General features: G+C 38.9%; 1 long non-coding RNA gene across 1 annotated transcript; it reads right to left on the bottom strand.

The window, feature by feature from the left end:
- Positions 1-545: 545 nt before the first annotated feature.
- LOC147580759 (uncharacterized) lies at positions 546-2,490 on the bottom strand. Its single transcript, XR_015250770.1, has 3 exons — positions 2,205-2,490; positions 1,252-1,335; positions 546-678 (listed from the first exon to the last, which is right to left on the bottom strand). It is a non-coding gene; the product is annotated as an uncharacterized LOC147580759 (long non-coding RNA).
- Between the last annotated feature and the right edge of the window lie 8,659 nt (positions 2,491-11,149).

Here is an 11,149-nt window from a genome sequence, read left to right as displayed (position 1 = left end):
TTCTAAATATGAAAGCCCTAGGACTCACCAGGGAAAAATAATGAATGGATGTATCTAAGCAAGTACTGAATCTTTGTGTAACACAATAAAAATTTTTAAAACAAACCTCAAATACTCCTGGATAGCATCCATCATGTACCAGCTATTTGCCAAACACCATGCTTGGAGCTTTGTCTTAATTACTTATCCTTAATCCTCACAAAAACCACCAAGGGCTCCATATTACTACCTCCAAACTGAGACTATAAGAGATTATATCAGTAGTTTGCAATTCTGGATGCACTCTGAATTATATAGAGGGCTTTACAAAACCCCATGTGCAGGCTCCATCCAAGCACAATGTAATTAGAATCCCTGAGTGGCAACTGGACATTCAGTGCTTTGCCCAAAGTTACCCAGTAAACACAGAGCAGAGGTCTTACTGCCTCTTAAACGTCTGAATGTTTTCTACACTGCCTAGAAGGATTTCTTTAAAATATAAACAGCTGCTTAGTTCTTAAAGTTTGTAAAACCTAAATAAAGGTTTAATTTAAAGCAGAAAAAAAATTTATATATGAAGATATATTTGTTGACCCATCTGCAACATAGACTTCATAACTGTGTTCTGGGGTATTGGTTAAAAAAAAACCCATAGGGTTGGAATGGTCGATCCCCCGAGAGCTCCTTCAAAGCTGTGTGCTAAAGGAAAGAAGAGAAAGTGTAGGATGATTAGGGGAAGGACAGCATTTTGATGGTCTAATAATTCTGAAACGATTGGCAATGCATACACAATGTGTAAGATGTCTGCATGCACCTACTTTCTTTGGCTTATTATTGCCATTGTAACTTCTCCATCAAGCGAGACATGACAATGTGCATGAACAATTTCATTGCATCATTTTTAAGAGAACAGGTTTTGAAAACAAATTACCTAATATAGTCCCCAAGTACACCCTTTATAGCTCTGTAATTTTAACTTAGTTACTTAACTTCCTTATGACTCAGTTTCCCCAACTATAAAATAATAATAATCATCATCATCATAGTGTCATCTTAAAGCTGCATAACAAACAACATGAAATATGATCTTTCTAAAGATCTTCTTAAGATCCTTTATGGTTTTTCTGCGTAGGAATGCAGGCGCAGCTTGGATTGACATTTCCAGCTCAGGGTTTCTCTAAGCTAGGGCTGCAGTCATCCGGAGGCTCGATTAGGACTAGAGGATCCACTTCCAAGGTGGTTTGCTCACATGCATGACAAAATGGTGCTTACCCTTGGCAGGAAGTTTTGGTTTCGGTCCCCAGAGTCCTCTCCACTGGACTGCTTGAGAATCCATATGGCACACCATCTCACTTCCTTCAAAGAAAGTCACCCAAGAGACCAAATGAAACTTGCAATGCATTTTATGACTTAGACTTGAGGTCATACACCATCACTACTGCTGTATTTCATTGGTCATAAAGGTCAACCCTGATTCCATGTGGGAGGAGACTACACCCTGGTACCAGGGAGCAAGGATCACTTGGAACCATTTCGGAGGTAGCTACTAAAAGTAACTAGTTTATAGGCTCATTGCAAAAAAATACACACACACACACACACACACACACACACACACACACATTTATTACAGAGCTTAGACCAGTAACTTAGAACACACTTAGAACTTAGGCCAAGGAATAATATATTGTATGTGTGTATATACATATGTTGCATTTAGAACAGAGCTTAGACCATAGTTAATATTATATAAGTGAATCAGAAGTTCTGAGGGGAGTCCGGGCAGTAGTATTAGTAGCTTAAAACTCACCTCGGGTGGTTCTAATATGCAGCTAGTTTTGAGTTTCATGATCGTATTCCAATAATTCGCTTCATTATGATAATCAAAACTGAAGCCCCAGCCGAGAGGCGTTCTACTACAGCTGCACAGCGGAATCATCTGGAGAGCTTTAACAAATCTAGATATCCAAACTGCATAGTGGTCCACTTATACCAGAATCTCTGGGGCATGGGACCCAGGCATCAGCATTTTTTTTAAGCTTCCTAGGCCATTCCAACGCACAGTCAAGTATGGAGACGATGGAGACCCATGACTCCAATTATTTAACTTAGATGATTATATTCCAGTCTCCCCGTTTACTCTCTGAGCTGAGCTCTAACTCGGCATTTAAATCCCGGAGACCTAATTTCACTTGTTGAAAACAAAGAGAAGACCTTTGACTCACCCTAACGTGCTGAAGATGGGTGGGAATGCACAGCATGGCGCCAGTTGTTCTCTGTCTGTAACTCTGTGTGTCTGGAGGATTTGAGCCTCCCGCATGTCAGCCAGGCTCCTTTGGCCAGAATTCGCCTTCACTCAAGTAGAAACCTCCCAGGCATGTGATTGCCGGGCCAGGAAAATGTCACCCATTGCCAGAGAAAAACCAGCCTTCCACAAAATTAGAGTGAATGGCACATGAAACCAATTAAGCCAAAGTGGTTGGAGACGCATCAGAAGCATCGTGACATGGCCATTCTGGAAACAATGCCTACAAGATGCACCTGGTAATGTTTATAAGCGCTGTTCAGGCACAGAACACGCCTCAAGTTCAAGAACATGGAGCTGCCCATTTTCTGCTCTCCGAGTCTGCTTTTGTAAACGAGCGCTAGCATGGCGTAGAAAGCAATCAATTACCATTGGGGGAAGACAAGTGTTAGAGTGCAAATGGCAGCTCTCTTTGGGTCGGAAGAACACCAGGTGAATGGCAATTTCTAGTGAATGATGCCATCAAACTAGACACAGAACTTGCATTCTGGAAAAATCAACCCTTTGTGCAAATATTTGGGATTGAGGGAAGCTCTTAACAAACTTTGCCCATAGCTCTCTCCCCACATTTAAACCTATGTTTGTTTTAAGTAAAGCTTAATCCTTGTGTTTCTGATTCCTTTACACATAACTCATCAGAGTCTTTAGTTTGAAAAAAAAAAATCAAACAACTTCTTAATGTCCTACATGACTTTGCTTTTTGGCCTTTTAAAGCGTTTTCCCCTTCTTTGACAAGGGGCTCAAATAGCATGTTTGCAAATTTAGAGCCCACCCAACTGTTGTGAATGCAGAATTTTGCCACTGTTCGGGATTTGAATTTCTCCACATTTGCCAAAAAATGTGACTTCCTGTTTGTTTTTCATATCCAAATCCCCTTTTAAAATTAAGTTTGAGACTCTCAATGAACTCTCAATACAGTGGATTTGCCCGACTGTAGATTCTTTTTCTCTCCCTAGTGTGGAGCATATTGATGCATTCATATTACAATCTTTCTGACCCTTGAGAACAATTTTTATTTGTGTTGCCTAGTAATATAAGAAAAATATTTTAACTTTTGATAGAACTTCTTATCAAGGATCTTAAAGCTGGCTTTCAAACAGCTTGTAAACATGGGCACAGAGCTATGACAACATTAGTCTCCAAATACCCCCATGATGAATGCAGCTCTTGATTTGGAGTAATGAGAAAATGAGAAGTAAGAATGTAAAAGCACTCTATGGATGGAAAGGAAGATAAATGGACCATTTGGATCCCAATAATTATTTTCTCATACATCACCTAAGAAAACTAGTTATTTCTGTTTTTAAATTCTTAAGAAACTACTGGGTATTTACCCAAAGAAAATGAAAACCCTAATTTGAAAATATATATGCATATTTATGTTTATTGTGGTATTATTTACAATAACCAAGATATGAAAGCAACCCAAATGTCCACTATATATAATGGATTTATATATATATATATATATATATATATATATATATATATATATATAACGGACATTATATATATAATGGACATTATATATATATATATATATGTAATGGAATATTAGTCAATAAAGAATGAAAGCTTGCCATTTATGACAACATGAATGGACTTAGAAGGTATTATGCCTAATGAAATAAGTCAGAGAAAGACAAATACCATATGATTTCACTTACATGTGGAATCTAAGAAGTAAAACAAATGAACAAGCAAACACAAAAACCAGACTCGTAAATACAGAGAACAAATTCGTGGTTGCCAGGGTGGAGAGGAGTGGAGGTGATGAGCGAAGTAGATAAAGGGGATTAAGAGATATAGACTTCTAGTTATAAAATAAGTAAGCCACTGAATGAAAAGGAATAGGAATACAGTCCTGTATTCCCTGCAAAGGGAATACAGTCAGTAATATTGTAATAATTCTTTATGATGGCAGCTAATGACTACATTTGTGGAGAGCATTGAGTAACGTATAGAGCTATAGGGTCAATATGTTGTACACCTGAAAACTCATATAACATTATATGTCAATTATATTTCAATAAGAAAGAAAGAAGGAAAGAAAGAAAGAAGGAAGGAAGGAAGGAAGGAAGGAAGGAAGGAAAGAAAGAAAGAAAGAAAGAAAGAAAGAAAGAAAGAAAGAAAGAAAGAAAGAAAGAAAGAAAAAGGAAGGAAGGAAAGAAGGAAGGAAGGAAGGAAGGAAGGGAAGAAGGAAGGAAGGAAGGAAGGAAGGAAGGAAGGAAGGAAGGAAGGAAGGGAGGGAGGGAGGAAGGAAGAGACGGAGAGGAGGAGGGAAGAGGAGGGAAGGGAAGGGATGGGAGGGAGGTAAGGAGGGAGGGAGGGAGGGAGAAAGAGAGGGAGGAAAGAAAGAAGCAAGCCTAGGTAAGTGTCTCTGTTTCATAACCTGTTTCGTAGAATGAGAGGAAATGAGAACTGACCATGTTAATCAGATTAAGCCAAAGTTGGGTTCAAATAATGCAGATCACCTAATAAAAATGAAATAAATGTTAGCTACTCAGACATATTTATATCTGCATAATACTGTATGCTCTGTGATTTGGAATATCTTTCTTTTTCTTTATTAAAATTTTAAATTATAGATGCTTGGTTCAGGCAATCAGAAACAGGGAAGAAATAAAGCTCAAGAAAATTGTAATCAACTATTGCAAAGAAACTGAGATAGATATTGTTTTCATAGATGCTGTAAACTGATATCTAATTTAACCCCCAGGTGAGTTAGTTGGTCAACTCCATCTTTTATGGTGACTGTTACTTGGTAACGTGGAACATTTGTACAGGAAATGAAAGTCATAGTTCTTGCCCTTGAGGAACTTACAATTAGAAGAGTTTATAAAATTTCACTATCAAATATCAAGTGCAAAAATAAAGGATTAAGCTACAGCAATGAAGATGTTCAAGCAACGCAGTCCTTGGGGAGGTGAGGAGGACAGAATATCAACAGAGACACTTGAGTGACCAGATCTAGGAGACGTACCACGCTTTGACTGCCAGGACACCAACAGGAAGTATGGTTTTCCACACAATAAAAATTCATTTTTGAAAAAAACAATCATCTAAGTCATTCTATTTTATACACATGGTCTCAAGTTTGATATTTAAAGAGAGGACAAAATTGAATATTGCAGTGGAGAGGAACATACCTTAATAATTACTATTGGCAGTTTGAGTCTATTTTCTGTAACAAGGTCATATCCACTGTATCTGTTTAATATAACCAACTGGGCCAAAGCATGTGTTATTATAGTAATCAATTTTTAAGTGAATATCATGAAGACCATTCTTCAAACTGGTTATATATTTGATTTAATGTATAGGCACATTTTCTTATTTTATTTTATTATATTTTGAGTGTGCAGACATTTTATCTCGGGGCTGGACCCTTAAAATGCCAGTGGTTAATGTAAACTGCACTTGCCTCTTGAAGATTATACCACCTTTTTTTATTAATCAGGAAAAAAAATTAAACATTTTTGAGGGAAGCTTTGAATTTGTTTTCTTTGGGTGGCTAACCTTCATTCAGTAATTCAGTTTGTCTCTCAGTCTCTTTCTTTCTTCTTTCTTTCCCTTTCTTTCTTTCTTTCTTTCTTTCTTTCTTTCTTTCTTTCTTTTTCTTTCCTGCTTTCATACTTTCTTCTTTCTTTCCTTCTTTCCTTATTTCTTACTTTCTTTCTTTCATTTTCTTTCTGTCTTTCCTTCTTTCTTTCCTTTTTTCTTTCTTTCCTTTCTTTCTTTCTTTCATTTTTTCTTTTCTTTCTTTCATTTTCTTTCTTTCTTTCCTTCTTTCTTACCTTCTTTCTTTCTTTCCTTCTTTCTTCCTTTCTTTCTCTTTCTTTCTTTCATTTTCTTTCTTTTCTTTCTTTCATTTTCTTTCTTTCTTTCATTTTCTTTTTTTCTTTTCTTTCTTTCATTTTCATTCTTTCTTTTTTCTTTCATTTTCTTTCTTTCCTTCTTTCTTACCTTCTTTCTTTCTTACCTTCTTTCTTTCTTTCATTTGCTTTCTTTCTTTCTTTTCTTTCTTTCATTTTCTTTCTTTCTTCCTTTCCTTTTTCTTTCTTTCTTTTCTTTCTTTCATTTTCTTTCTTTCTTCCTTTCCTTTTTCTTTCTTTCTTTCTTTCTTTCTTTTTTCTTTCATTTTCTTTCTTTCCTTCTTTCTTACCTTCTTTCTTTCTTTCATTTTCTTTTTTTCTTTCTTTTCTTTCTTTCATTTTCTTTCTTTTCTTTCTTTCATTTTCTTTCTTTCATTTTCTTTCTTTCTTTCTTTCCTCTTTCTTCCTTTCTTTCCTTTTTCTTTCTTTCTTTCTGTCTTTTGCAAAGTACAGCTATCATTACTTCCCAGAAAAGAAGTGAGGGAATGAGTCAAGGGTGAATGCTTGAAAAGGACATTTGGACTCCATAGTTATAAAAACCATCATTCCTGGGTTTCTGAGAAAATAGCAGAGTAGTAAGCATGAGGCATCTGTCTCCCCACCTAGATAAAAATTGTACTGGTAGAGTCTGCTTGATGTAACTATTTTGCACCTCTGGAGTCTATTGAAGGGTTGCAACTTTCAGGGGGAAGACTTGGAGCTACATGTGGTTAATTATGATCAATTTCAGCTCTTAGCTCAGTAGCTGCTACCCCTCCCCCCACTTCTAGCTCCATATTAGGCAGTTGTGTGTGTAATCTCAGCAGCAGCTAACATACAGCTTGTAGGAGCCAGGGTGGGTATACTAATCAGGCTTATCCAGAAAAAAAGAACTAATCATCAAATTTTCAGACGACACAGAGAGACAAACGACAGCAGGAAGAGAAAAGTGATTTCCTCTCTACAAGCGATCCTCAATAAGACTGCCAGCAGATTTCTCAACAGAAACTTGGGAGGCCAGAAGGAAGTGAGCAGATATATTCAAAGTGCTAAAAGGAAAAACAGACAAAAACCTCTCAACCAAGAATCCTGTACTTGGCAAAAGTGTCCTTCAAAAATGAAGACAGGGGTGCCTACGTGGCTCAGTAGGTTGAGCATATGACTCTTGATTGTGGCTGAGGTCACGACGCCAGGGCCATAGGATGGAGCCCCACATTGGCTCCACACTGAGTGTGGGGTCTATTTAAAATTCTCTCTCTCTCTTTCTCTCTCCCTGTCCCTTTGCCCCTCTCTCCCATTCGTGTGCACTCTCTCTCTCTAAAATTAAAAAAAAAATGAGGGAGAAAATAAGACATTCCCAGGTAACCCAAAGTTGAGGGAGTTTGTTATCCCTAAACATCCCTGCAAGAAATTCTCGAGAGAATCCTTCCAGTTAGGATTAAGGTAACCCAGAGCTGTATGAAGAAATAAAGATCTAACTAAAAGTCAATATATAGGCACTTATAAAAGGTCATACTATTGCAACAATAATTTATAACTCCACTTTTTTGCTTCTGCATTATTTAAGAGACTAATACATTTAAAAAAATTATTAGTGTGGGTGTGGTAGGGTCCCCTCCCTAAGGAAAGAAAAAACCTCAAGGCAACCTGGCTATAGGCGTAGGTGAAAACATCCCTCACAACCTTGTAACATGAGACCACTTAATCAGACTTCATGTTTGTGTGTTACCATATATGGGAGACAAAGAAGTAAAAAAATATATAAAAAACTGCCATGTGGCATTCAGGGCTCAGTTCTTTGGGTACTGAACCCAACTGAGCAGTGCCGGCAGGAATAAAGTTGCTTCCTATAAAGAAAAGCCTCAGTGTCACAACTCTCTGTGCGAGAACCCTGCTACATGGGGCACCTGGGTGGCTCAGTCAGTTGAGTGTCTGACTTCGGCTCAGGTCATGATCTCACTGTACATGGGTTCTAGCCTAGCATCAGGCTCTCTCCTATCAGCTCAGAGCCATTTCAGATCCTCTGTCTCCCTCCCCCCTGCCCCTGCCCCGTTCACACATTCTCTCAAAAATAAATAAACATGTAAAAAATTATTAGTGTGGAAGTGTTATCGTCACTTTGGTTTGTAACTGCACATGTTATCTTCTACATAATTTAAGAGATCAGTGGATTTAAAAGAATTATTAATTTATGTTTTGGGGTGCACAATGTGTAAAGAGGTAATTCTATGACAACGAAAAGAGGGAGATAAAGCTGTCAAGGAGCAAAGTTTTTGTGTTTTATTGAAATTAAACTGATATAAATGCAAACTAGAGTGCGGGTAACATGAGATTGGCCATGGTAACCACAAAGAAAATAGCTATAAAATACACACAAAAGAAAGTAAGAAGGAAATTTAAATGCTTCACTGTAAAAAATCAATTAAAAAGAAATGAAGACAGTGACGTAGGAAATGAAAGAGAAAGAAAAACTATAAATCTGTTCTTATCAGCAATTACTTTAAATGTAAGTGAATTAAATTCTCCAAACAAAAGGCAGAGATTGGCAACATGGGTAAAGAAACCAGGCACACAAAGACAAATATTGTCTGATTCCACTTATGAAAGGTAATTAGTCAAACCAAAGAGATAGAGAGTAGACTGCCAGAGGTTGGGGAGAGGGAGGGGATAAGGAGTCACAGTTTAACGGGGACAGAGTTGCAGTTTTACAGAATAAGAAGGGTTCTGGAGATGGATGGTGGTGATGGTGGTACAAAATTATAAATGCTTTTTTGGGATGAGCACTGGGTGTTGTATGGAACCAATTTGACAATAAATTTCATATATTGGGAAAAAAATTATGAATGCTTTTAATACCACCGAACCGTATACTTAAAAGTGGTTCAAGATGGTTAAATTTTATGCTATGTATATTTTACCACAGTAAAAAACGAATAAAAAAGAATCATTATTTCTAAAGAACCTGTTGCCAGTTGAATGCTGCATTGTCTGGCAAGACAAGGGCAGTAGATGCATCTGGCTTAAAACACCGAGGAGTGAAAAAAATGTCATCTGCGATTTGCGTGACTTCTCTGGGCCTTATGCTCAGATTACTCGACCACTTCCCCGTATGGTGCCAGCCACATCTTAACTGAGAGACATTAGGTAACTACACATGCCCAGCAGTACATTAGGATCTGCTTACTGGAGTGGGGTACCATGTTCTTGCACCCAGAGCCTCACATGTAGATGCATTTCAGCATGTACATCCCACAAGAAAAAAAATGGTCATCCAAAAGAGAAAGATAACATGTCAGATTTGAGGTTTGGTTTGCATCCACTCAAGCGACCAACAAACATTTATTCGGCATGCACCAGCCACCAAGCGCTAGCCCAGGTGCTAAGGGCTCATTGGTGGGCAAACTTTCATTCCCAACGAAATGAAATGATTTTTTTTCCGCAATCACGTCTGTGTTGGAGGAATATTGCACCACAGCGAAGTCCTAAAAAATTTTTGGCTAAGTCTGGAATCTTTCAGTTGTTCTGTTTCCTTGTAGACATTACATATAAAATCGTCATATAATGGGGCGCCTGGGTGGCTCAGTCGGTTAAGCGGCCGACTTTGGCTCAGCTCATGAGCTCACAGTTCATGAGTTCAAGCCCCACACGGGGCTCTGGGCTGACAGCTCGGAGCCTGGAGCCTGCTTCGGATTCTGGGTCTTCCTCTCTCTCTGCCCCTCCCCCGCTCATACTCTGTCTCTCTCTCTCAAAAATAAATAAACATTAAAAAAAATCATCATATAATAAGAGACATGTTGCAAAGTGCTCTCATGAATTATAAGTTAAAGTTAAAGCCATGTTTTAAACTACACCATGTAGGGGCGCCTGGGTGGCGCAGTCGGTTAAGCGTCCGACTTCAGCCAGGTCACGATCTCGCGGTCCGTGAGTTCGAGCCCCGCGTCAGGCTCTGGGCCGATGGCTCGGAGCCTGGAGCCTGTTTCCGATTCTGTGTCTCCCTCTCTCTCTGCCCCTCGCCCGTTCATGCTCTGTCTCTCTCTGTCCCAAAAATAAATAAACGTTGAAAAAAAAAAATTAAAAAAAAAATAAACTACGCCGTGTAGCGTTTTGGACTTATTGTAGTCCCCAAAGCATGACCCAATTTGCAGCTTTGCTCAGTGAATTCCGTAAGCCATTTAACACCACCGACCCTTCCCATTCATGGTAAAATGCTGATAATTCCTGCCCTTCTGCAGCGGACAGTGTTGACTTACCGTTCTCATTGTCTTTTCCCTGGCCGACCTCTTCTATAGTCTTTCAAAGCTAAATCCGAATTTTCCAGCAAGTCTTGCAGCTAGAAATGGTTGTGTCATGAAGCAAGTAGAGGTAAATAGAGGTGTCAGTACCCCATGAGATTCCAGTAGATACCTGCTGAGATAGGGTGGAAAATTCTGGAAAACATTTACTTCCCAGATAGAATGGCACAGATGTGGCTGGTGCCATTTATGCTCATCTCCTCTCTTCCTTGAATGAAGCTGTGATATCCAAAGTGTGACAACCATGCTGTGACGAAGAGGTGACCAGCAGCGGACAAGAACCCAATATGCTGAGGACAGCTGAATGAAAAACAGAGCCTGAACCCTGGAAGACATTACCGAGCCCCTGAGTTGACTTCAGCAAGAGCTAACCTCCTGATTTCCTGCTGCGGAAGGGAAACACCGAGCACCCTCAATTTATTTAGGCCTCCGTTAGCCAGGGACTCTGTCTCTTGCAGCCAAACACATTGCTGTGTGGTGACTCTTGTCTGCCTAAGCTTATTGTAAGGATTTTGCACGGAAATGACATTACATGTTTATTTTCCAGTATTGATTTCGTATTCTCATTTTTCATACGAAGAAGCCGAGACTCCAGAAGCATAAGTAACAGAGCAAAACTAACCCAGGTCCGCTAGCTGCATTTCTTCTGTCCCTTCCCACCCCCCACCCCCTCCTTTGGGACTAGCAAAAAGCCCTTATTGTAACCGCAACCAGGATAA

The sequence above is a fragment of the Puma concolor genome, chromosome B2 (genome assembly GCF_028749965.1).
Source record: "Puma concolor isolate L17-30 chromosome B2, mPumCon1.1.hap2, whole genome shotgun sequence".
NCBI lineage: Eukaryota > Metazoa > Chordata > Mammalia > Carnivora > Felidae > Puma > Puma concolor.
Note: the sequence above shows the minus strand (reverse complement) of the source record. Positions and strands in the feature narration are given on the sequence as shown.